The 27,206-nt window shown below is 43.0% G+C and overlaps 1 pseudogene; it reads left to right on the top strand.

Annotated features, from left to right (window-relative positions):
* The first annotated feature begins 3,283 nt into the window (after positions 1–3,283).
* LOC106582033 (uncharacterized) lies at positions 3,284–26,341 on the top strand (annotated as a pseudogene).
* Positions 26,342–27,206: the final 865 nt, after the last annotated feature.

The following is a 27,206-nucleotide window of genomic DNA, read 5'->3' as shown; positions in this document are numbered from 1 at the left end:
AGCTCAGGTCAATAAGGCCTACAGGCCATAAATAGCAAATAGAAGTTCAAAACTTGTAATGTTCACAAGAACCTAAGTTGATAAAAAGATCTAACTCAACATTAGGTGATAATATATGTATTACTATGGATTTATAATCAGCTATAATGGGGTGGTGATTTTGGACCGGGAACACAGAATTAATTAACATGTAACGAACACAAGGTTAAGCAAGTCAGCCATAAAAAGGCTGTAAATGAGGCTGAATTAACTGTTTCTCTGCCAAACAAGGCTCTGCTGATAGCCAGGTGTAGCAGTGGTAAGGATTCACTCTATGGTGATGTAAAGAAAGCTCTGCTGTTGGGATAGCGTTATGTAGGCCCTAACAGTTTCTGGGCACTGTTTGTCACCGTTATAGTGCAATTCATGTATAGTGTTGTGTTGTGTAGTGGCTTTGCTGGCATGCATCTAAAAAAAATGATGGAGTTTGCCCCATCAAGATTTACATGCTAAAATCACCACTGAGAATGCAGTTTACTTCTAACTACCTCTGAACAAATTTATCTAAAGCACTCTAGTGAGCCTTAAGTCATTTTCCAGTGCTTTGTCGCAGTTATACCAGTTCTAGCGCGTTAATATGCTTTATGGAAAAATAGTTGAAAATAGGTGTCTCCATAATGACAATCTAAATAGCATAACTAGAACAGGTTGTGCTGCTGTCTCCGTGAATCAGTTTGTGGGCACCGTTTGTTATTAGCGTCACAGCAGCAACATTAGTGTTCCGGGGTTGTGCCGAAAACCTCCCCCCCTGCCAGAATTCTCCCCTCACGCATGCACTCAATTCTTCATCGCTGTGACTTGCTTGCTAGTTGAGATTTCTGATCACGTTAGGCTGCGTTTCATTTTATTTTTTATGTCGGTTTGATGGCGGGGGAGGCACTAGTAATGTCTGCAGTTTTCAGTTTGGCCATTTGTTTCAAGTGTATTAGTCTATAAATACATCTCTTTTCCAAAATTCATCATCTCTCCCATGTCTTATTCGACTAGTAGTTGTTCTGAAATGTTTATTGCTTGCCTACATTTTACTCCCTCCTCTATGTTTAATATAACACACATACAATAATTATTAATTTCGGTTGCCTATCCTGATGTGAAGTTTGTTCTATCGAAAGTATTTGACTCTGATGTGTTCCACCGAAAGTATTTGACTCTAGCCACAAAATTAAGGATATTAGTGTCACGTCCTGGCCAGTATAAGGGTTCATTGTTATTGTAGTCTGGTCAGGACGTGGCAGAGGGTATTTGTTTTATGTGGTTCGGGGTGGTGTGTTAGTTAGGAGGACGTTTGATTTATTATTTCCGGGTTTTGGGTTATGGTCTATGTTTATGTATTTCTATGTGTAGTCTAGTGAGTGTGTTTCTATGTTGAGTTAATTGGGGTGGACTTCCAATTGAAGGCAGCTGTTTGGTGTTGCCTTTGATTGGAAGTCCTATATTAGTTGGGTGTGTTTGTTTTGTATTTTGTGGGAGATTGTTCTTCGATTGCTGTGGTGCCTTCAAGGCTGTCATTTTGTCGTTCATCGGTTTGTTTATTTTTGTATACGTGTTTGTTTGGTTTTTCCTTCTTTTCCGGTAAATAAAGAAGATGAGTATACACATACCTGCTGCTTTTGGTCCTCCATTTCTAGCGACGACCGTGACAATTAGAAATGGGGGAGGATTTCGGCAAGGCTATTTTCTTTCCTGCCAAATATTTCATTATCAGACAAAGCGGATGATACTACCTCTAGAAATATTATTGCTTATACAAATTCGTACTCGTAAAAATGTGCCTTTTAGAAGTGAACAAGCAATTACGCAGTTAGTGTTTTCCTCATTATTGTCCACCTCCCCACAGAAGTGGCACAGTTGGCTCAGGGCATCTAGCAAAACATAATGTCAAGTAGTCTATACATCTTTACATTTATTTTTCTGAGTAAACAGGGAACAAGGGAATAGTATAGGTTTTTTGTAACATAATTATTTAAATACATGTGTTTTAGTGACCATCTAGTCAGAAGTTGGAACAAAGATTGTTTTTTTTTAATCTACAATTATATTAAATTAGAAATTGAACATACCAGTGTTTTGCTATTTATTTTCTCATGATGTTAACATCTTTGTCCGTATTTGAAAAGACAATCGATTCCTCCTTCAGAACACATTCAGCAAACTAGGGAAAAAGTTGATGGGCATTTCAGTTTTACGCAACAAAATGATGTTACACTTATGATTCTAATTCACAAGTATACAACGACACAGCTATAATATCATTTGACAGTTCTGTTTTGCCTTTTAGTCAGTATACTTTCAGTAGGTTAATTGTACATTACTTATACTCTCATACTTACTTTCAAGGCAAAGACCCCACAAGAAGTAATATGTTGTTGGCATGGGTGAGGAAGGGTACCACACGCCCATCTGGAGATATTACACCCCTTCTCTCTCAGGAATGATCTGAACATGTATGTTACTACAAGTACAGCATTTTGAAACACTTTACTGATTACAATATAGAGATTAATAACAGTATAGCATTTCAAAGACTTTATTGATTCCATTGTATTTAAAAAAAAATGTAAAGCAGTTTTTTTTTTTTTGTCAGTCTTTTTTATCTTTCTGGCACTTTCCCCCATTGGGTCGAGGAACAGAGCCCTCTTCTGGGATGGCAGCATAACGTTTCAAGTTTAGACAGACAGACAGACAGACAGACAGACAGACAGACAGACAGACAGACAGACAGACAGACAGACAGACAGACAGACAGACAGACAGACAGACAGACAGACAGACAGACAGACAGACAGACAGACAGACAGACAGACAGACAGACAGACAGACAGACAGACAGACAGACAGACAGACACATCGAACACACACATAAATACACACATGTGGAACACACACATTTTACATATGTATGTGTTCACCTGTATATTCCGTATTATGAATGCATTTCTTAGTTCTTAGTACTGCCTTGGCGGCTCTTACTGTCACAGTCCAGTGGTTGTGTTTATTGATGATGCCAATAATGTACTTGTACATCATTGGATAAATCTGACATTTAAAAGAGCAAGTATACAGTTGCTTGAGATCAAAATCGGTCAAATATAACATATAATATAATTTCATGATATTATGAGAATAATTTTGATTTCTTGCTCCCCCAAATGCCAGTCATTTCAAAGGTGTCAATGTAGAAAGTTTGCTCGGTTGACTGCCTATTAAAATTCTGCACCAGATGGAACATGTAAGCATTGATGGTATGACAGAAAAAAAGAAAGACAATGAAGGTAAATCTCTAACATGGAAAAACAACAATTTAGGTTTTCCTTATAAATACACAGATTAATCACACACATACAGTGTTTACATATACTGTATGTGCAACACAGTTTTACCTCACTTTCCAGCTCCATATTTGGACCAGTTCTGTGGAGATCCTGATAAAATATTTTATATCGGCCGATTCTAGACAACAGCACATATACATCTTTTCCTCCCCAAGCCTCTGCAACACCTGGAGAAATGTACCTGTATGTGTACTGAGATATATAAATGAATCAATCTGACAAGATTACATACATACATTTGTTTATATCAGTAGCTGCTGCTGCTGCTGCTGGTGTGGTGGCTGAGGAGGCGGAGGCAGCTGGTGTGGTGGCTGTGGAGGTGGAGGCCACTGGTGTGGTGGTTGTGGAGGCTGCACCTGCTGGTGTGGTGGCTGTGGAGGTGGAGGCCGCAGGTGTGGTGGCTGTGGAGGCTGCACCTACTGGTGTGGTGGTTTTGGAGGAGGAGGCTGTTGGTGTGGTGGCTGTGGAAGCTGCACCTGCTGGTGTGGTGTCTGTGGAGGTGGAGGCCACTGGTGTGGTGGTTGTGGAGCCTGCACCTGCTGGTGTGGTGGCTGTGGAGGTGGAGGCCGCAGGTGTGGTGGCTGTGGAGGCTGCACCTACTGGTGTGGTGGTTTTGGAGGAGGAGGCTGTTGGTGTGGTGGCTGTGGAGGCTGCACCTGCTGGTGTGGTGGTTTTGGAGATGAAGGCTGTTGGTATAGTGGCTGTGGAGGCTGCACCTGCTGGTGTGGTGGTTCTGGAGGCTGCTGATTTTATTTTATGAGGGATCGGAGGAGTCTCCTCTACATGAGGCCTCAGGTGATCCACGCTTGTTTTAGGGAAGATAACACCCTTGTCATCTTCCAAGTCCACCCTTTTCCCTTCAAGACCTCAAATCGTATATGGGCCGAGATAGTTGGGATCTAGCTTGCCCCCGTTCCTCTGCTGGCTTCAGATATTTACCCTCCACACTCTGTCACCCACATTAAGTTTTGGCACTGTGTCTTTTGTTTTTTTGGAGGATTTCCTCTGGACCTCAGCAGTGTTGTCCATGGCAGTCTGGAGAACCTCATTGAGCTTCAGCATATGTTCTGTTAAGTCTTCCACTGCCAAGACCTCCTCGACACTGCTGTCAATCTATAACATACATTTCTGATATTAATTTAAACTTACAAAGATACAGTCTGCACTTCTCAAATCAACTAGAATGTAAAATGATGTACACCAACCCTGTAATGTTCTGGAACCTCTGATGGGTAGCGAGCCTTTCTACCAAACATCAGGCAGAAGGGGGAGTATTTTGTTGTCATTTGATTCTTGGTTCTTAAACCAAACATTGCGGCATCAAGGTGCTTGTCCCACTCTTTTGGTTTTTGGTCCACTAATTTAGAGATGGATCTGAAAATATGATTGAATAGAAAATGATATGACACAAGTTATTCTTAGAATGTGAAAGTTTTTAGAACATTACAATTGATTATCTCAAAACCACTACTGCCTGTTAAATATGTTATAACATCAGTCTACAGATGTTGCTTACACCTCTGTATTGTCCAGTTCATCCATTCGACCAATCTATTTGTCTGGGGATGGTACGGTGAGCAGAGACTTCTTCAGATCGCCAGAGCATTGCAGACATTTATTTTATATTTTCTTATTTATTTTTTATTTTTATTTCACCTTTATTTAACCAGGTAGGCTAGTTGAGAACAAGTTCTAATTTACAACTGCGACCTGGCCAAGATAAAGCAAAGCCGTTTGACACATACAACAACACAGAGTTACACATGGAATAAACAAACATACAGTCAATAATACAGTAGAAAAAAAGTCTATATACATTGTGTGCAAATGAGGTAAGATAACTTGTCTGGGGTTTGTGGGACGCTACCGTCCCACTCGCTAACAGCCAGTGAAATAGCAGAGCGCCAAATTCAAAACAACAAAAATCTCATAATTCAAATTTCTCACACATACAAGTATTATACACTAGAGGTCGACCGATTATGATTTTTCAACGCCGATGCCGATACCGATTATTGGGTGGCCAACACCCCCGATACCGATTAATCGGCCGATTTTTTTACTTTTTATTTATTTGTAATAATGACAATTACAACAATACTGAATGAACACTTATTTTAACTTAATATAATACATCAATAAAATCAATTTAGCCTCAAATAAATAATGAAACATGTTCAATTTGGTTTAAATCATGCAAAAACAAAGTGTTGGAGAAGAAAGTAAAAGTGCAATATGTGACATGTAAAAAAGCTAACGTTTAAGTTCCTTGCTCAGAACATGAGAACATATGAAAGCTGGTGGTTCCTTGTAACATGAGTCTTCAATATTCCCAGGTAAGAAGTTTTAGGTTGTAGTTATTATAGGAATTATAGGACTATTTCTCTCTATACGATTTGTATTTCATTTACCTTTGACTATTGGATGTTCTTATAGGCACTTTAGTATTGCCAGTGTAACAGTATAGCTTCCGTCCCTCTCCTCGCTCCTACCTGGGCTCGAACCAGGAACACATTGACAACAGCCACCCTCGACGCAGCGTTACCCATGCAGAGCAAGGGGAACAACTACTCCAAGTCTCAGAGCGAGTGACGTTTGAAACGCTATTAGCGCGCACCCGGCTAACTTGCTAGCCATTTCACATCGGTTACACCAGCCTAATCTTGGGAGTTGATAGGCTTGAAGTCATAAACAGTGCAGTGCATTGCGAAGAGCTGCTGGCAAAACACACGAAAGTTCTGTTTTGAATGAATGCTTACGAGCCTGCTGCTGCCTACCACCGCTCAGTCAGACTGCTCTATCAAATCATAGACATAATTATAACATAATAACACACAGAAATACGAGCCTTAGGTCATTAATATGATCGAATCCAGAAACTATCATCTCAAAAACAACACCTTTTTCCTGTCAGTGTGTCACGTCCTGGCCAGTATAAGGTTAATTAGTATTGTAGTTTGGTCAGGACGTGGCAGAGGGTATTAGTTTTATGTGGTTCGGGGTGGTGTGTTTGTTGAAGGGGCATTTGATTTAAGCATTCCGGGGTTTTTGGGCACTGTTTGGTTTTCATGTATTCTATGTTTAGTCTAGTGTGTTTGTTTCTATGTTTTGGTTAATTGGGGTTGGGACTTTCAGTTGAAAGCAGGTGTTGTCTATTTGCCTTTGATTGAGAGTCCCATATATTAGGGTGTGTTTGTGTTTGTCATTTGTGGGGAATTGTTGTGAGCACTGCTTTTTTTGGTTTAGCCTGCTGCACTGTCATGTTGTGAGTCCTGTTCATGGTTTTGTTTTTCCAGTGGATACTTTACTTGTTTTGTTAATTAAAGAAACATGAGTGTCCACACTTCCGCTGCGCCTTGGTCCGTCTCTCTCATGTATGACATTTTCAACGATGAGTACGACTTATTCTGTGACACAGTGAAATACAGAACCGTTCCGTATTTTATCTAACGGGTGGCATCCCTAAGTCTAAACCTTCAATGTTATGTCATAATTACGTAAAATTCTGGCTAATTAGTTCGCAACGAGCCAGGCGGCCCAAACTGTTGCATATAACCTGACTGCGTGCAATGAACGCAAAATGACACAATTTCACCTGTTTAATATTGCCTGCTAACCTGGATTTCTTTTAGCTAAATATGCAGGTTTAAAAATATATACTTCTGTGTATTGATTTTAAGAAAGGCATTGATGTTTATGGTTAGGTACAGTCGTGCAACGATTGTGCTTTTTTCGCAAATGCGCTTTTGTTAAATCATCCTCCGTTTGGCGAAGTCGGCTGTCTTTGTTAGGAAGAAATAGTCTTCACAGTTTGCAACAACACAGGCGGCCCAAACTGCTGCATATACCCTGACTCTGTTTGCAAGAGAAGTGACACATTTTCCCTAGTTAAAATAAATTAATCTTAGCAGGCAATATTAACTACATATGCAGGTTTAAAAAGATATACTTGTGTATTGATTTTAAGAAAGGCATTGATGTTTATGGTTGGAGCAACGTGTACCTAAGCGATTATATGCAACGCAGGACAGGCTAGATAAACTAGTAATATCATCAACCATGTGTAGTTAACTAGTGATTATGATAGTTTTTTATAAGATAAGTTTAATGCTAGCTAGCAACTTACCTTGGCTTCTTACTAGTTAACCGTAAGGTTGGAAGACTGAATCCCCGAGCTGACAAGGTAAAAATCTGTCGTTCTACCCCTGAACAAGGCAGTTAACCCACTGTTCCTAGGCCATCATTGAAAATGTGAATGTGTTCTTAACTGACTTGCCTAGTTAAATAAAGGTCTAAAAATAAAAATAAAATAAAACAGCCAAATCAGCATCCAAAAATACCGATTTCCGATTGTTATGAAAACTTGAAATCTGCCCTAATTAATCGGCCATTCCGATTAATCGGTCGACCTCTATTATACACCATTTTAAAGAAACTTCTCGTTAATCCAACCACAGTGTCCGATTTCAAAAAGGCTTTACGGCGAAAGCATACCATTAGATTATGTTAGGACAGCACCTAGACAAGAAAAACCACACAGCCATTTTCCAAGCAAAGAGAGACGTCACAAAAACCAGAAATACAGCTAAAATGAATCACTAACCTTTGATCTTCATCAGATGGCACTCATAGGACTTCATGTAACACAATACATGTATGTTTTGCTCGATAAAGTTCATATTTATATCCATAAACCCCATTTTATATTGGCGTGTAATGTTCAGAAATGTTTTGCCTCCAAAACTTCCAGTGAATGAGCACATCAATTTACAGAAATACTCACCATAAACGTTGATAAAATATACAACTGTTATGCATAGAATTAAAGATAAACTACTCCTTAATGCAACCGTTGTGTCAGATTTCAAAAAAGCTTTACGGCGAAAGCACACCTTGCAATAATCTGAGTACAGCGCACAGTCACCAAAACAAGCCACACAGATACCTGCCATGTTGTGGAGTCAACAGAAGTCAGAAATAGCATTATAAATATTCACTTACCTTTGATGATCTTCATCGGAATGCACTCCCAGGAATCCCAGTTCCACAATAAATGTTTGTTTTGTTCGATTAAGTTAATCTTTATGTCCAAATACCTCCATTTTGTTCGCACGTTAGGTTCACTATTCCAAATGCAGAAGGCACACGCACTAGAGTCCAGACGAAAAGTCCAAAAAGTTCTATTACAGTTTGTAGAAAAATGTCAAACGATGTGTAGAATCAATCTTTAGGATGTTTTTATCATAAATCTTCAAAAATATTCCAACCGGACAATTCCTTTGTCTTCATAAAGGAAAGAGAACTGAGCTCGTGCTCATGGCCGCGCGCATGACTAAACTAATGGCCTACAGCCAGACACCTGATACAAACAGCCCTTATTCGCTCCCCATTCACAGTAGAAGCCTGAAGCAACGTTCTAAAGACTGTTGACATCTAGTGGAAGCCTTAGGAAGTGCAATATGACCCCATAGACACTGTATATTGGATAGGCAATCACTTGAAAAACTACAAACCTTCCACACTTCCTGGTTGGATTGTTTCTCAGGTTTTTGCCTGCCATATGAGTTCTGTTTTACTCACAGACATCATTCAAACAGTTTTCGAAACTTCAGAGTGTTTTCTATCCACATGTACTAATTATATGCATATTCTAGCTTTTGGGCTTTTGGGCAGTTTACTCTGGGCACGCTTTTCATCCGGACGTGAAAATACTGGCCCCTACCCCGATGAAGATAAGGGAGGTAAGGCAATAAATAGGCCATGGTGGTGAAGTAATTACAATATAGCAATTAACCTCTCTGGGCTAGGCGGGACGAATTCATCCCACCTACGCAACAGCCAGTCTAATCCAGTGGCGCGATTTTCAAATACCTTAAAAATCCTATTACTTCAATTTCTCAAACATATGACTATTTTACAGCTATTTAAAGACAAGACTCTCGTTAATCTAATCACACTGTCCGATTTCAAAAAGGCTTTACAACGAAAGCAAAACATTAGATTATGTCAGCAGAGTACCAAGCCAGAAATAATCAGACACCCATTTTTCAAGCTAGCATATAATGTCACAAAAACCCAGAAGACAGCTAAATGCAGCACTAACCTTTGATGATCTTCATCAGATGACAACCCTAGGACATTATGTTATACAATACATGCATGTTTTGTTCAATCAAGTTCATATTTATATCAAAAAACAGCTTTTTACATTAGCATGTGACGTTCAGAACTAGCATACCCCCCGCAAACTTCCGCCGAATTCACTAACAATTTACTAAATTACTCACGATAAACGTTCACAAAAAGCATAACAATTATTTTAAGAATTATAGATACAGAACTCCTCTATGCACTCGATATGTCCGATTTTAAAATAGCTTTTTGGTGAAAGCACATTTTGCAATATTCTAAGTTCATAGCCCAGCCATCACGGGCTAGCTATTTAGACACCCGGGAAGTTTAGCACTCACCAATATCAGATTTACTATTACAAAAGTTTGATTACCTTTTGTTGTCTTCGTCAGAATGCACTCCCAGGACTGCTACTTCAATAACAAATGTTGGTTTGGTCCAAAATAATCCATTGTTATATCCGAATAGCGGCGTTTTGTTCGTGCGTTCCAGAAACTATCCAAAATGGTAAATCAGGGTCGCGCACATGGCGCAATTCGTGACAAAAAAAATCGAAATATTCCATTACCGTACTTCGATGCATGTCAACCGCTGTTTAAAATCAATTTTTATGCCATTTTTCTCGTAAAAAAGCGATAATATTCAGACCGGGAATGTCCATTTAGCTAAACAGAGGAAAGAAAACAAAGCTTTCGGTCGACGCGGGCACGAGCCTGAGTCTCACAGTACTGTAACCAGCCACTACCCAAACGCGCTACTTTGTTTCAGCCAGAGCCTGCAAAGCCACGATTCAGCATTTTGCCGCCTTCTGAGAGCCTATGGCAGCCGTAGGAAGTGTCACGGGACAGCTAAGATCCTCACTCTTCAATAAACAGAGACAAGAAGAACGACACCTTGTCAGACAGGCCACTTCCTGCATGAAATCTTCTCAGGTTTTTGCCTGCCATATGAGTTCTGTTATACTCACAGACACCATTCAAACAGTTTTAGAAACTTTAGGGTGTTTTCTATCCAAAGCCAATAATTATATGCATATTCTAGTTACTGGGCAGGAGTAGTAACCAGATTAAATCGGGTACGTTTTTTATCCAGCCGTGTCAATACTGCCCCCTAGACCTAACAGGTTAAACACTGGAATGGTAGATGTGCAGAAGATGAATGTGCAAGTAGAGATACTGGAGTGCAAAGGAGAAAGATAAATAAATTTAGTATGGGGATGAGGTAGTTGGATGGGCTGTTTACAGATGGACTATGTACAGGTGCAGTGATCTGTGAGCTGCTCTGACAGCTGGTGCTTAAAGCTAGTGAGGGAGATATGTGTCTCCAGCTTCATTGATTTTTGCAGTTTGTTCCAGTCAGAGAACTGGAAGGAAAGGTGGCGGAATTGGCATTGGGGGTGACCAGTGAGATATACCTGCTGGAGCGCATGATATGGATGGGTGCTGCTATGGTGACCAGTGAGCTGAGATAAGGCGGGGCTTTACCTAGTAAAGACTTGAAGATAACCTGGACCCAGTGGGTTTGGCGACGAGTATGAAGCGAGGGCCAGCCAACGAGAGCGTACAGGTCGCAGTGGTGGGTAATATATGGGGCTTTGGTGGCAAAATGGATGGCACTGTGATAAACTGCATCCAGTTTGTTGAGTAGAGTGTTGGAGGCTCTTTTGTAAATTACATCGCTGAAGTCGAGAATCGGTAGGATGGTCAGTTTTACGAGGGTATGTTTGGCATCATGCGTGAAGGATGCTTTGTTGCGAAATAGGAAGCCAATTCTAGATTTAATTTTGGATTGGAGATGTTTAATGTAATTCTGGAAGGAGAGTTTACAGTCTAACCAGACACCTAGGAATTTGTAGTTGTCCACATATTCTAAGTCAGAACCGTCCAGAGTAGTGATGCTGGACGGGCGGGCAGGTGCGGGCAGTGATCGGTTGAAGAACATGTATTTAGTTTTACTTGCATTTAAGAGCAGTTGGAGGCCACGGAAGGAGAATTGTATGGCATTGAAGCTTGTTTGGAGGTTAGTTAACACAGTGTCCAAAGAAGGGACAGAAGTATACAGAATGGTGTCGTCTGTGTAGAGGTGGATCGGAGAATCCCCAGCAGCAAGAGCGACATCATTGATGTATACAGAGAAGAGAGTCGGCCTGAGAATTGATCCCTGTGGCACCCCCATAGAGACTGCCAGAGGTCCGGACAACAGGCCCTCCGATTTCACACACTGAACTCCATCAGAGAAGTAGTTGTTGAACCAGGCGAGGCAATCATTTGAGAAACCAAGGCTGTTGAGTATGCCGATAAGAATGTGGTGATTGACAGAGACGAAAGCCTTGGCCAGGTCGATGAATACGGCTGCACAGTATTGTCTCTGATTGATGGCGTTTATGATATCCTTTAGGACTTTGAGCGTGGCTGAGGTGCACCCATGACCAGCTCTGAAACCAGATTGCGGAGAAGTTACAGCGGGATTCGAAATGGTCGGTGATCTGTTTGTTAACTTGGCTTTCGAAGACCTTAGAAAGGCAGGGTAGGATAGATATAGGTCTGTAGCAGTTTGGGTCTAGAGTGTCTCCCCCTTTGAAGAGGGGGATGACCGCGGCTGCTTTCCAATCTTTGGGTATCACAGATGATACGAATGAGAGGTTGAACAGGCTAGTAATAGGGGTTGCAACCATTTCGGGAGATAATTTTAGAAAGAGAGGGTCCAGATTGTCTAGCCCGGCTGATTTGTAAGCGTCCAGATTTTGCAGCTCTTTCGGAACATCAGCTATCTGGATTTGGGTGAAGGAGAAATTGGGGAGGCTTGGGCGAGTTGCTGTGGGGGTGTGCAGGGCTGTTGACCGAGGTAGGCGTAGCCAGGTGGAAAGCATGGCCAGCCGTAGAAAGATTATTGAAATTCTTAATTATAGTGGATTTATTGGTGGTGACAGTGTTTCCTAGCCTCAGTGCAGTGGGCAGCTGGAAGGAGGTGCTCTTAGTCTCCATGGACTTTACAGTGTCCCAGAACTTTTTTGAGTTTGTGCTACAGGATGCAAAAAAGGGGGAGTAAAGGGGGAAATAACTATTAGAAAGCTGAAGACATTTTAAAAAATGGTCACGCCCTGACCTGAGAGAGACGGTTTGTTTCTCTATGTGGTTAGGTCAGGGTGGGGGGTGGGCTTTCTAGGGTGTCTATTTCTTTGTGTTGAGCTGAGTATGGTTCCTAATCAGAGGCAGCTGTCTATCGTTGTCTCTGATTAGAAATCATACTTAGGCAGCCTTTCCCCACCTGTAGTTGTGGAATCTTATTTTTGTACTGCTTGTTATAGCCTGCAAGACGTGACGGTCTTTTGTCATTTGTTTATGATTTTGTTTTAGTGTTCTGATTTATAATAAATAATAAGATGAACACTCACCACGCTGCACCTTAGTCTACTCCTTTGGACGATCGTTACAGAAGATCCCACCACCAAAGGACCAAGCAGCGTGCAAAGGACCAAGCAGGATGATTGGACATGGGAGGACGTCCTGGATCGCAAAGGATCCTGGACATGGGAGGAGATCCAGGCCGGAAGGGATCGCCTCCCATGGGAACAGGTGGAAGCAGCGAGGGAGTTACAGCAACGAGATCGACAGGCAAGGCAACAATGGAGGCCTGAGAGGCAGCGCCAAAATTTGTTTTGGCGGGGGGGCACACGGGTAGATTGGCTAAGGCGGTTTTAAGACCTGAGCCAACTCCCCGTGCTTACCATGGGGAGCGAGTGACTGAACAAGCACCGTGGTATGCGGTGATGCACACTGTGTCGCCCATGCGCACTCACAGCCTGGTGCGCTCGGTACAAGCTCCTCATCGTTGCCGTGCTAGAGTTGGCCGTCAGCCAGGAAGAAGTGCGCCGGCTCAGCGTATCTGGTCTCCAGTGCGTCTCTTCGGCCCAGGTTATCCTGCGCCTGCTCTACACATGGTACCCCCGTTCACCAGCGCAGCACAGTTCGTCCTGTACCAGCGCTCCGCCCTTGCTGGGCGAAAATAACCATCCAGCCAGGACGGGGTGTGCCAGCCCTAAGCTCCAGACTTCCAGTGCGCCTCCATAGCCCAGTACGTCCTGTGCCTGCTCCGCGCACTCTCCCTCCAGTGCGCCACCATAGCCCAGTGCGTCCTGTGCCTGCTTCTCGCACTCTTCCTCCAGTACGCCTCCATAGCCCAGTACGGCCAGTGCCTGCTTTGAGCACTCGGTCCTCAGTGCGTCTCTCCAGTCCGGTGAGACCTGTTCCAGCTCCACGAATAAAGCCTCCAGTGATAATCTATGGTCCGAAGCCTCTAGTGATGATCCATGGCCCGGAGCCTGTAGGGATAATCCATGGCCCGGCACCTGTAGAGATGATCTATGGCACAAAGCCTCCAGTGATGATCCATGGCACAAAGCCTCCAGTGATGATCCATGGCACGGAACCTGTATTGATAATCCAAGGCATGGAGCCTGCAACAACGGTCCCTAGTCTGGAACCTACAACGACGCTCTCCAGTCCGGAGCCTCCGGCAACGCTTCTCACTCCGGAGCCTCCGGCGACGCTCCTCAATCCGGAGCCTCCGGCGACGCTCCTCAGTCCGGAGCCTCCAGTGAAGCTCCTCAGTCCGGAGCCTCCAGTGACGCTCCTCAGCCCAGTCTTCAATGGCGGTCTGCAGCCCAGAGTCTTCAATGGCAGTCTGCAGCCCAGAGTCTTCAATGGCGGTCTGCAGCCCAGAGTCTTCAACGGCGATCTGCAGCCCAGAGTCTTCAGCGGCGGCCTTCAGCCCAGAGTCCTCAGTGGCAGTTGGCGGTCCTAAGCCTCCGGCAATGATCCACGGTCTGGTTCCTCCGGCGACACAGAAGCGGGGGGATCAGCGGGTGGTGAGGGGGCTACGCCCCGAACCAGAGCCGCCGCCAAGTATTAGATGCCCACCCGGACCCTCCCCTATAGGTTCAGGTTTGAGGCCAGGAGTCCGCACCTTTGGGGGGGGGTACTGTCACGCCCTGACCTGAGAGAGACGGTTTGTTTCTCTATGTGGTTAGGTCAGGGTGTGGGGTGGGGTGGGCATTTTATGGTGTCTATTTCTTTGTGTTGAGCCGATTATGGTTCCTAATCAGAAGGAGCTGTCTATTGTTGTCTCTGATTAGGAATCATACTTAGGCAGCCTTTCCCCACCTGTAGTTGTGGGATCTTATTTTTGTACTGCTTGTTATAGCCTGCAAGACGTGATGGTCGTTTGTCATTTGTTTATGATTTTGTTTTAGTGTTCTGATTTATAATAAATAATAAGAGAAATACTCACCACGCTGCACCTTGGTCTACTCCTTTGGACGATCGTTACAAAAATAGTAAAGTTGAGTAACACAGTTACCATTTACAGTTAAAGTCGGAAATTTACATATACCTTAGACAAATACATTTAAACTAAGTTTTTCAAAATTCCTGACATTTAATCCTAGTAAGAATTCCTTGTCTTAGGTCAGTAAGGATCACCACTTTATTTTAAGAATGTGAAATGTCAGAATAATAGCAGAGAGAATGATTTATTTCAGCTTTTATTTCGTTCATCACATTCCCCGTGGGTCAGAAGTTGACATACACTCACAGTATTTGGTAGAATTGCCTTTAAATTGTTTAACTTGGGTCAAATACTTCGGGTAGCCTTCCACAAGCTTCCCACAATAAGTTGGGTGAATTTTGGCCCACTCCTCCTGACAGAGCTGGTGTAACTGAGTCAGGTTTGTAGGCCTCCTTGCTCGCACACGCTTTTTCAGTTCTGCCCACAAATTTTCTATAGGATTGAGGTCAGGGCTTGTGATGACCACTCCAATACCTTGACTTTGTTGTCCTTAAACCATTTTGCCACAACTTTGGAAGTATGCTTGGGGTCATTGTTCATTTGGAAGACCCATTTGCAACCAAGCTTTACCTTCCTGACAGATGTCTTGAGATAATAATTTTCCTACCTCATGATACCATCTATTTTGTGAAGTGCACCAGTCCCTCCTGCAGCAATGCACCCCCACAACATGATGCTGCCACCCCCGTGCTTCACGGTTGGGATGGTGTTCTTCGGCTTGCAAGGCTCCCCCTTCTTCCTCCAAACATAACGATGGTCATTATGGCCTAACAGCTCTATTTTTGTTTCATCAGACCAGAGAACATTTCTCAAAAAAGTACAATCTTTGTCCCCATGTGCAGTTGCAAACCATAGTTTGGCTTTTTTATGGCGGTTTTGAAGCAGTGGCTTCTTCCTTGCTGAGCAGCCTTTCAAGTTATGTTGATATAGGACTTGTTTTACTGTGGCTATACATACTTTCATACCTCCAGCATCTTCTTCCAGCATCTTCACAAGGTCCTTTGCTGTTGTTCTGGGATTGATTTGCACTTTTCGCACCAAAGTACGTTCATCTCTAGGAGACCGAATACTTCTCCTTCCTGAGCGGTATGACATCTGTGTGGTCCCATGGTGTTTATACTTGCATACTATTGTTTGTACAGTTGAACGTGGTACCTTAAGGCATTTGGAAATTGCTCCCAAGGATGAACCAGACTTGTGGAGGTCTACAATTTTTTTGATATTCCCATGATGTCAAGCAAAGAGGCACTGATTTTGAAGGTAGGCCTTGAAATACATCTACAGGTACACCTCCAATTGACTCAAATTATGTCAATTATCCTATCAGAAGCTTCTAAAGCCATGACATCATTTTCTGGAATTTTCCAAGCTCCTTAAAGGCACAGTCAACTTAGTGTATGTGAACTTCTGACCCACTGGAATTGTGATACAGTGAATTATAAGTGAAATAATCTGTCTGTAAACAATTGTTGGAAAAATGACTTGCGTCATGCCCAAAGTAGATGTCCTAACCGACTTGCGAAAACTATAGTTTGTTAACAAGAAATTTGTGGAGTGGTTGAAAAATAAGTTTTAATTACTCCAACCTTTAAGTGTATGTAAACTTCTGACTTCAACTGTATATCTTGGTATATATTTGTTTTGTGGTTGAGGGGTGGGGGGGGGTGGGGGGAGGTTGATGGTGATGTTGGATGTGCTGGGGGTGTCCTATTGAGGGTTGGTGGGGATGGTGGGGGTGCTGGGGATGTCCTATTGAGGGCGAAGGGACCAATTGGGGAGGGTATTTTTCCTGGAGGCGCATTCAGTCATAGTTTTGTTTATTATACTATTATACATTTATTTTTTTCGTTTATTATAACAGTTTACTGTGATTATGGATATGCACTCATGTTGACTTATATATTTGAACTTTCTTCTTCGCCCAGAGTACAAATATTAGATTTATTATTGTTATTATGTCTGGCTAGACTGTAAACTCTCCTTCCAGACTCAAATTAAGCATCTCCAATCCAAAATTAAATCTGGAATTGGCTTCCTATTTTGCAACAAAGCATCCTTCACTCATGCTGCCAAACATACCCTCGTAAAACTGACCATCCTACCGATCCTCGACTTCGGCGATGTCATCTATAAAATAGCCTCCAACACTCTACTCAACAAATTGGATGCAGTTTATCACAGTGCCATCCATTTTGTCACCAAAGCCCCACATATTACCCACCACTGTGACCTGTACGCTCTCGTTGGCTGGCCATTGCTTCATACTTGTCGCCAAACCCACTGGCTCCAGGTCATCTACAAGTCTCTGCTAGGTAAAGCCCCGCCTTATCTCAGCTCACTGGTCACCATAGCAGCACCCACCCGTAGCACACGCTCCAGCAGGTATATCTCACTGGTCACCCCCAAAGCCAATTCCTCCTTTGGCCGCCTTTCCTTCCAGTTCTCTGCTGCCAATGACTGGAACGAACTGCAAAAATCAATGAAGCTGGAGACCCATATCTCACCCACTAGCTTTAAGCACCAGCTGTCAGAGCAGCTCACAGATCACTGCACCTGTACATAGCCCATCTGTAAACAGCCTATCCAACTACCTCATCCCCATACTGTATTTATTTATTTATCTTGCTCCTTTGCACCCCAATATCTCTACTTGCAAATGAATCTACCATTCCAGTGTCTAATTGCTATATTGTAATTACTTTGCCACCATGGCCTATTTATTGCCTTACCTCCCTTATCTTACCTCATTTGCACTCACTGTATATAGATTTTTATTTTTTCTACTCTATTATTGACTGTATGTTTGTTTATTCCATGCGTAACTCTGTGTCGTTGTAAGTGTCAAACTGCTGTGCTTTATCTTGGCCAGGTCGCAGTTGTAAATGAGAACTTGTTCTCAACTAGCCTACCTGGTGAAATAAAGGTGAAATAAAAAATTATTTTATTATTACTACTGTACCTACATTCTTAAAAACTAAGACAGAAAAAGTGTAAAAGAAAATTATAGGAAAAGCCATAAGAGGGAAAAGCAGGATGGGATGGGGGATTGAGGGATGGGTAGAAAGATCAGTAGAGGGCTCTGAAAACTATTATTTCTGAAATACCCACTTCCTTTTGTGACTAGAGTCTAATACTTCCTGTGGCACACATCAGAGGGCATGATAGGTGACCAAAAATTATTCTGAAGTGTGCCAGGTCTTGCAATCCCAAAATAGAAGGTGGGGGCGAATTTCGGCAGGCAAGAAAATAGGAAAAATTATTGATTGTGTGTCCATAAAACCAGGGTCCAGTCTACTCACTAGAGTCCCTAGAAAACAAAACAGGTGTGTTTGAAAGAAAAGCTAGGTCACAGGAAGGTTTATGTTGACAAATGAACAGTGAGACAAATATCAGCACCATGGACAGCTACACTTTTAGAACGTTATGTTGTCACAATATGTGGCAAATACACTATATATACTAAAGTGTGTGGACACACCTTCAAATTAGTGGATTTGGCTATTTCAGCCACCCCCGTTGCTGACAGGTGTATAAAATCGGGCACACAGCCATGCAATCTCCATAGACAAACATTGGCAGTAGAATGGCCTTACTGAAGAGCTCAGGGACTTTCAATGTGGCACCATCATAGGATGCCACCTTTCCAACAAGTCAGTTCGTCAAATGTCTGCCCTGCTAGAAGTGCATAGTGCGTAAAATCGTCTGTCCTCGGTTGCAACACTCACTACCAAGTTCCAAACTGCCTCTGGAAGCAATGTCAGCATAAGAACTGTTCTTTGGAGTGATGAATCACGCTTCACCATCTGGCAGTCCAATAGACAAATATGGGTTTGGCAGATTTCAGGAGAACACTACCTGCCCAAGTGCATAGTAACAACTGTAAAGTTTGGTGGAGGAGGAATAATGGTCTGGGGCTGTTTTCGTGGTTCAGGCTAGGCCCCTTAGTCCATTGAAGGGAAATCTCAATGCTACAGCATACAATGACATTTTTGACAATTCTGTGCTTCCAACTTTGTGGCAACAGTTTGGGGAAGGCCCTTTACTGTTTCAGCATGACAATGCTCCAGTGCACAGAGCAAGGTCCATACAGAAATGGTTTGTCAAGATCGGTGAGGAAGAACTTGACTGGCCTGCACAGAGCCCTGACCTTAGTGTACGTGGCCCAAAAGCATAGTAATGTGATTTCATATTTTAGTCACTGCACACTGGTAAAGAGAAAACGTTACTACAGTACCTATCTCAAGTAAACTGGGGTGGAAAATACTCAGTTGAGGTTCTACTAACCAAATATGTTCAGTTTTTCAGGGGGCCGTGTCGAACAGCCTGCTGGTTATTACTGGGTCTTTCTTGTAATGCCTACATTTAATCCTGCATGTCATATTAATTCCAAAACAATACATTAATTGACTGTTTTTGTGTTGAGCATCAGTTGGAAAAACAAAAAGGGGTGTATAAAATGGCATTCCATACACAACTTTCATGCACTCTCGCCTTGCGCTAATGGAAGTGCCAAATACAGATTATTAGCAGGGGATTAATTAAGAAGCCAACTGCTTCAAAGACTGGAACAATGATGGACTGTCATACCTATATTAATGTGACACATTTCTACATTCCATTGCTAGTGACAACAAGAATAAATTAAACAGAATGGTACAAACAGAGAATGTAAATGATGCTGAGGTTCAAAGTCTATCACCTGTGGATAGTTTAAATGAGGGAATGTCAACTGCTCAGAGACGACCCCCAGACTGCAAACTTAAAATGCAAAATGTACACACTTTGAGGATAAAGAACCTGCTTCTGATTTTCATCCTGATGTAGCCAAGAGTTTGTATGAGGAAGTGTCAGTGGTGCAGCTCAATCAAAAGTCAAGACACCGAAGATATCAGCCTGGTCTCATAGACTAGACGTAACGTTAAAACCTGCACACTGAAACTTGTATATGTTACCTTTGATATGGTTACATAAGACAGATGCTTACTTAAGGCAAAAACGAAATTGGGTGCCTGGTCGGGATGGATGGGTTGGCGTATAATGCAAATGTCCAGCAACCCAACAGTTGCAAGGTCGAAACTCATCACGGACAACTTTTATTTGATCTAATTAGCAGCTTTTCAAGTACTTATTAATTTTTAGCTACTTTGAAACTACTTAGCATGTTAGCTAACCCTAACCCTTATAGCTATCCATCAATCAATCAAATTAATTCATTAAGCCCTTTTTAAATCAGCTGATGTCACAAAGTGCTGTACAGAAACTCAGCCTAAAACCCCAAACAGCAAGCAATGCAGATGTAGAAGCACGGTAGCTAGGAAAAACTCCCTAGAAAGACCAGAACCTAGGAAGAAACCAAGAGAGGAACCAGGCTCTGAGGAGTGGCCAGTCCTCTTCTGGCTATGCCAGGTGGAGATTATAACAGAATATGGTCAAGGTGTTCAAACGTTCATAGATGGCCAGAAAGGTCAGATAATAATAATCACAGTGGTTGTAGAGGGTGCAACAGGTCAGCACCTCAGGTGTAAATGTCAGTTGGCTTTTCATAGCCAATCATTCAGAGTTAGAGACAGCAGGTGCGGTAGAGAGAGAGTCCAAAACAGCAGGTCCAGGACAAGGTAGCACGTCCAGTGAACAGGTCAGGGTTCCATAGCCGCAGGCAGAACAGTTGAAACTGGAGCAGCAGCATGACCAGGTGGACTGGGGTCAGCAAGGAGTCATCAGGCCAGGTAGTCCTGATGCATGGTCCTAGGGCTCAGGTCCTCCGAGAGAAGAGAGAAAGAGAGAGAGAAAGAGAGAGAGAAAAGAAGAGAGAGAGATAATTAGAGGGAGCATACTTAAATTCACACAGGACACCGGATAAGACAGGAGAAATACTCCAGATATAACAGACTGACCCTAGCCCCCCGAAACATAAACTATTGCAGCATAAATACTGGAGGCTGAGACAGGAGGGGTCGGGAAACACTGTGGCCATGTCCGACGATACCCCCGGACAGGGCCAAACAGACAGGATATAACCCCACCCACTTTGCCAAAGCACAGCCCCCACACCACTAGAAGGATATCTTCAACCACCAACCTACTACACTGAGACAAGACCGAGTACAGCCCACGAAGATCTCCCCCACGGCACGAACCCGAGGGGGGAGCCAACCCGGACAGGAAGATCACGTCAGTGACTCAACCCACTCAAGTAATGCCCCCTCCTTGGGACGGCATGGATGAGCACCAGTAAGCCAGTGACTCAGCCCCCGTAATAGGGTTAGAGGCAGAGAATCCCAGTGGAGAGAGGGGAACTGGCAGCAAGGGCGGTTCGTCGCTCCAGTGCCTTTCCGTTCACCTTCACACCCCTGGGCCAGACTACACTCGATCATAGGACCTACTGAAGAGATGAGTCTTGAATAAAGACTTAAAGGTTGAGACCGAGTCTACATCTCTCACATGGATAGGCAGACCATTCCATAAAAATGTAGCTCTATATGAGAAAGCCCTGCCTCCAGCTGTTTGCTTAGAAATTCTAGGGACAGTAAGGAGGCCTGCGTCTTGTGACTGTAGCGTACGTGTAGGTATGTACGGCAGGACCAAATCAGATAGATAGGTAGGAGCAAGCCCATGTAACGCTTTGTAGGTTAGCAGTAAAACCTTGAAATCAGCCCTAGCCTTAACAGGAAGCCAGTGTTAAAAGGCTAGCACTGGAGTAATATGATGACATTTTTGGGGTCTAACCTTTCCCCCAACCCTAACCTTAATATAACTCCTCAACATAACCCTAACCTTAACCCTAACCCCTAGCCTAGCTAACATTAGCCAGCTAGCATACATTAGCCACCTAGCTAGAATTCGTAACATATTGCACATTTTGCAAATTCATAACATATAATACAAATTGTAATTCTTAACATATCATACAAAATGGGTGATGGACATCCACAAATTAATACATACCATATGAAATGTAACATATACTAAATGGAGTGTCTTGGGTTTACATACAGAATCATACGAAATGCTCTGAGACCAGGTTGATTGACACCATATAGATTCTACAGACCCTGCTGAGTACTCCCCATCCCACTTTTACATCGGCACAAAGAATAGTTTTTTCTCTATTAGCCAATATGTAATGCATATACAGTGATTTGTGTGAGAATATGAAATATTACTATTAGAATGAGAGGCTTGTAGGAAAACTAACAACGTTGCTCTAACAAATAGAATCCCTTATGCTAGCTAGCCCTTTATCGTGTTCTATTACATTACACATAAGTGTCATTGGTTGAAGGCGTCTTCTGTATGGGGAGTTTTGTTAAGAGCCTCAACGCTCGGTCTGAACGGTCTGAGCATATGGACCTTATCTTTCATATCAGTGAGAATTTTTTTTTTTTAAACAAAAGGAATAATTGATACACACTTTTAAAGGGTTAGGGTTCCCACACTCCCATATTTCCATGTTACAGCACTTGTTTACAGAAAACAGATGGAAGACAGAGTGGACTACCTGTGCTAATTAGCTATCTGCGTCTCCTAACACCTGTTTAAATGGAAGACGCACCACAAAGGTGTTGTCATTGAAAACCGAGGACCGAGTTTTGGAAACCCTGCTCTAAAAGACCTCTTCTTCTCTGGTCGTCATTCAGGCCAGACCCTCGTAGCGAGACTAATCTAGTCTCCCTCTAGTTTTAATCATGGAACAGACCTATTTGCACATGCTACTGTTGGAATACCAGCTGTAATATCAGAGTCATAAGACCTGGGAAGAAGTGGCTGGCTGGCTGCCTGTCTGTCTGGAATGTTGGAGTTTGCTGCATGAGAGACAGGCTGGTTTTGTTTCAGCATCCCCAGCAGCTGTGTGTGGGTGTGTGTGCCCATCTCTTGTCACCACAGCCCATGCAGACAGTGGATCAGTGTTACCTGATAGCCCCAGACCAGCCAGCACCTGGCCTCTCTGCCCGGCTCTAATATGTGTATCTGAGTTATAGGCTCCCGTGTAACCACTCATGTCCATAAAATACATTCATAGAGACTAGAGAGTAAGAAATACATATTATATTTCATAGCTGCACTGTAGAGAAATATGAATGAAGCATTTCTCAATTGCTCCAACCATTTGCTCTTACACATTCCTGTAGTATTGGTGTCTGGTGAGTGGCATCCATTCAAACAGGAGAGGATTGACTCTTTTTAACTGTATCCCCCAGTGAAAGCCTTGTGTGCATTCTCCTCAGAGTTTAAGTGTGAGAGGGATGCGTTAGCGGACGTGATAGAAGAGCTCAAGCGGAGCGATGTGTTTGGATATCAGTGGAGGGGACTGAGCATGTGCAGAAACAGCTTCACAGGAGCACAGCTGGTTGGCTAGCTGCAGGAAGATAGGGGCATGGGTAAGTCCTCCTGCAGTCATGGAATTAAAATTAGTATACAGACATTCCTAGATTCTACACACAAATTCTAATTCTATGATTCTATTCTATGATTCTTACTCTATGATTCAAATTCTCAGACTCTGGCAGCGAGAACTAAGGTGTGTGAGACTGGGCAGGTGTTACTGGACAAGAAGTACATGGTGGGCATGGCCAAGGCAGGGCAGGGGTTTGGAGTGAGTGACAGGCTGTACAGGCTGATGGAACATGACCCTCACTCAGCCCTGAATGCAGGACAGACTGCTGCATGCTCCCCTTTACAGGGTAGGTAGGACTCCCTCTTGAGAGTCTGGTTGTCCTCAAGGTTTCTCCCTACTAGGGAGCTTTTCCTTGGCACACCCACTTGTGCTTGCTCTTAGGTTGTTTAGGCACTTTCAGATAAATCCCACTTGGAGTTTCTATTTTTGCTAGTTATACACACAAGTGTGAGTGTGTGTGTGTGTGTGTGTGTGTGTGTGTGTGTGTGTGTGTGTGTGTGTGTGTGTGTGTGTGTGTGTGTGTGTGTGTGTGTGTGTGTGTCTCTGGCATTGCATGAGTCTGGCATTTCTGCATGCCTCTTCTTGTCTTGCATTAGAAAATAACTTCTGGAACAGATTGTCTTTCCTAGTTAGGACCTGTGCTCATTATCTTTTTTTTGTTGATAATTAATGATAGAAATACAATTCCATATGCACAAAAAGCTTATTTCTGTCAAATATTGTCCACAAATGTGTTTACATCCCTGTTAGTGAGCATTTATCCTATGCCAAGATAATCCATCCACCTGACAGGTGTGGCATATCAAGAAGCTGATAAAACAGCATGATCATTACACATTTGCACCTTGGGCTGGGGACAATAAAAGACAATTCTAAAATGTGCCGTTTTGTCACACAAAACAATGCCACAGATGTCTCAAGTGGCAATTGGCATGCTGAATGCAGGAATATTCACCAGAACTGTTGCCAGAGAATTGAATGTTAATTTCTCTACCACAAGCCGCTTCCAACGTAATTTCATAGAATTTGGAAGTACGTCCAACCGCCTCACAACAGCAGACCACGTGCCGGCGTCGTGTGGGAGAGCGGTTTGCTGATGTCAACTTTGTGAACAGAGTGCTCCATGGTGGCGGTGGGGTTATGGTATGGGCAGACATAAACTATACACAACGAACACAATTTAATTTTAGCGATGGCAATTTGAATGCACAGAGATACCTTGACGAGATCCTGGAGGCTCATTGTCGTGCCTTTCATCTGTCACCGGCACCTCATATTTCAGCATGATAATGCACAGCGACCATGTCGCAAGGATCTGTACACAATTCCTGGACGCTGAAAATGTACCAGTTCTTCCATGTCCTGCATACTCACCAGGCATGTCAACCATTGAGCAGGTTTGGGATGCTCTGGATTGACGTGTACGACAGCATGTTCCAGTTCCCGCCAATATCCAGAAACTTTGCACAGCCATTGAAAATGAGTAGGACAACATTCCACGGGCCACAATCAACAGCCTGATCAACTCTATGAGGCAAATGGTGGTCACATGAGGCAAATGGTGGTCACGCCAGATACTGACTGGTCTTCTGATGCATGCCCCTATCTGTGACCAACATGTGTATATCTGTATTCCCAGTCATGTGAAATCCATAGATTAGGGCCTAAGGAATTTATTTAAATTGACAGAGTTCCTTCTATGAACTGTAACTCAGCAAAATCTTTGAAGTTGTTGCATGTTGCATTTCTATTTTTATTCAATATAGACGTGTCTTCTTTCTCTCTCTCAACTGCTGAGTTGTCTGCCATTCGGAGGGATAAGTTCCTGAAGTTTTCAAAGTGTCTCTCTGCTGAAGGAAAGGTAACAGCCACACTGAACAAACTGAACCCTCTAGTACAACACATTTATTATGAGATGACAGTTTTACTCTAATAGGTGTATGTCCGTTCAGTGTGTGGACTACAAGGCCATGTCCCTGAGCCCAGTGTTTGAGTGCTACTGTGAGCTGGCTGTTCAGCTACAGAGAGTAGAGCTGCTATCTCTGACCAGAGAGGAGAAACTAGCCTTCTTCATCAACACCTACAATGCTCCGGTCCTCCACGGACACCTCCGGCTGGGAGCCACAACCAACATGTGGCAGAGATCCAGGGTAAGAGAACCATCTAGGATTGTGTGAAAGACAACAAATAATACTCTGTTTAGCAATGACATTTATTTGGTACTGTGTGTTGTTTGTAGTTCTTTATCTGCGTGAGCTGCCTGATCGGGGGAGAGGTATTCAAGCTGCAGGACATAGAGAACGGAGTTTTGAGGGGAACAGAAATGGCGTCGCACAGCTTCTCAGGCCCTTCTCTTAGACTGAACCTCGCTTACAGGTACACTACTCATCTGGACAGAATAAACTGCTCAACTCATTATCATTCCTCTGGCTCCATTTATTTCTCTGATTTACTGGTAAAATTCGTTTTTTCATTGGTGATTGTGGTTGATTTCTGCTTGTCCACTAGGTGGCTCTCCCAGACGCTGAGCCTCTAATCCATTTTGCTCGGAATTGTGAAGCTAAGAACTGTCCACCCATCAAAACATAGACTCCACAGGTAACATACTGGGGTTTTACACTGCAAATACTGTACATGTAGTGGCACAGATGAATTTGTTTTAAAGACCAGGATCAGTATTTTCTGAAAATGGAGTTGTGTGAGTAAAGCCACATGATGTCCTCTCTGACAAATCAGGACATCGATAGTCAGCTGCGCACGGCGGCCGAGGCTTTCCTGGTGACCGATGAAGGCTGTGTGGTGGATTCTGGGAAGTGAGAGGTTAGTCTCAGACAGATCTCTAAGTGGTACAAGGCAGATTTCGGAGGCACGGACGAGAAGGCACCTCAACACTGACCTTTCACCTTTAACTGAACAGTCTCTTAAGTCTCCTGTCCTAACCCAGCCTTGCCCCGTCTCTCCTTCAGCTGTTGAACAGGATCCTGGAGCACATGGGGAGTCTTCCAAGAGGTCCAGCCTTCAGAGTGTCCTCTCCTGGCAAGATCAAAGTCACCTACTGTACCTGTCCTAAAACTGGAGCACCAACAGCTTTCACTAAGGCAGAGCAACAATCCATAGAAACACACAGCAACACAGAAAAACACAAAGTTTCGTCTGCAGACACTTCTATCCTCAGTAAAGAGGTCTGTGTGTCTAACCCTAATCCTTTCTTCCTGTTTCTCCCCCTCTGCACTTCTACACTATGTGAACATACAGTGAATTCTGAAAGTATTCAGACCCCTTGACTTTTTCCACATTTTGTTACGTTACAGCCTTATTCTAAAATTGATTTATAAACATTTTGTGCCTCATAATCAACACATAATACCCCATAATGACAAAGCTAAAACAGGTTTTTAGACATTTTTACAAAGTTATAAAAAATATTACATTTACATAAGTTTTCAGACCCTTTACTCAGTACTTTGTTGAAGCACCTTTGGCTGCGAATACAGCCTCAAGTATTCCTTGGTATGACTCTACAAGCTTGGCACACCTGTATTTGGGGAGTTTCTCCCATTCTTCTCTGCAGATCCTCTCAAACTCTGTTAGGGTGAATAGGGAACGTCACTGCACAGCTATTAACAAGTCTCTCCAATGTTGTGACGTGACTACCATTAATTTGATGTTGGCTATTTTATCAAATCAATTCACAGTGTTTAATTATGTGATTCAATTTATCGTGTAACAATTAACTCATTAGTAACTTGGGACACCACAAAAAAAGTTTGTTTAATGAATTACCGTTTCCTGAATTAACCTCTATGGGCTAGGTGGGACGCTTTGAGAAATTGAAGTAATAGCATTTCTAAGGTATTTGAATAACGCGCCACGGGATTCCACTGGCTGTTGAGTAGGTGGGACAATTTCATCCCACATACCCTAGAGAGGTTAAAACCTCTTACATCTAGACGTTCCGCTAG

Source organism: Salmo salar, chromosome ssa21, assembly GCF_905237065.1.
Source record: "Salmo salar chromosome ssa21, Ssal_v3.1, whole genome shotgun sequence".
NCBI classification, from domain to species: domain Eukaryota; kingdom Metazoa; phylum Chordata; class Actinopteri; order Salmoniformes; family Salmonidae; genus Salmo; species Salmo salar.
This window is presented reverse-complemented; position numbering and strand designations above follow the sequence as displayed.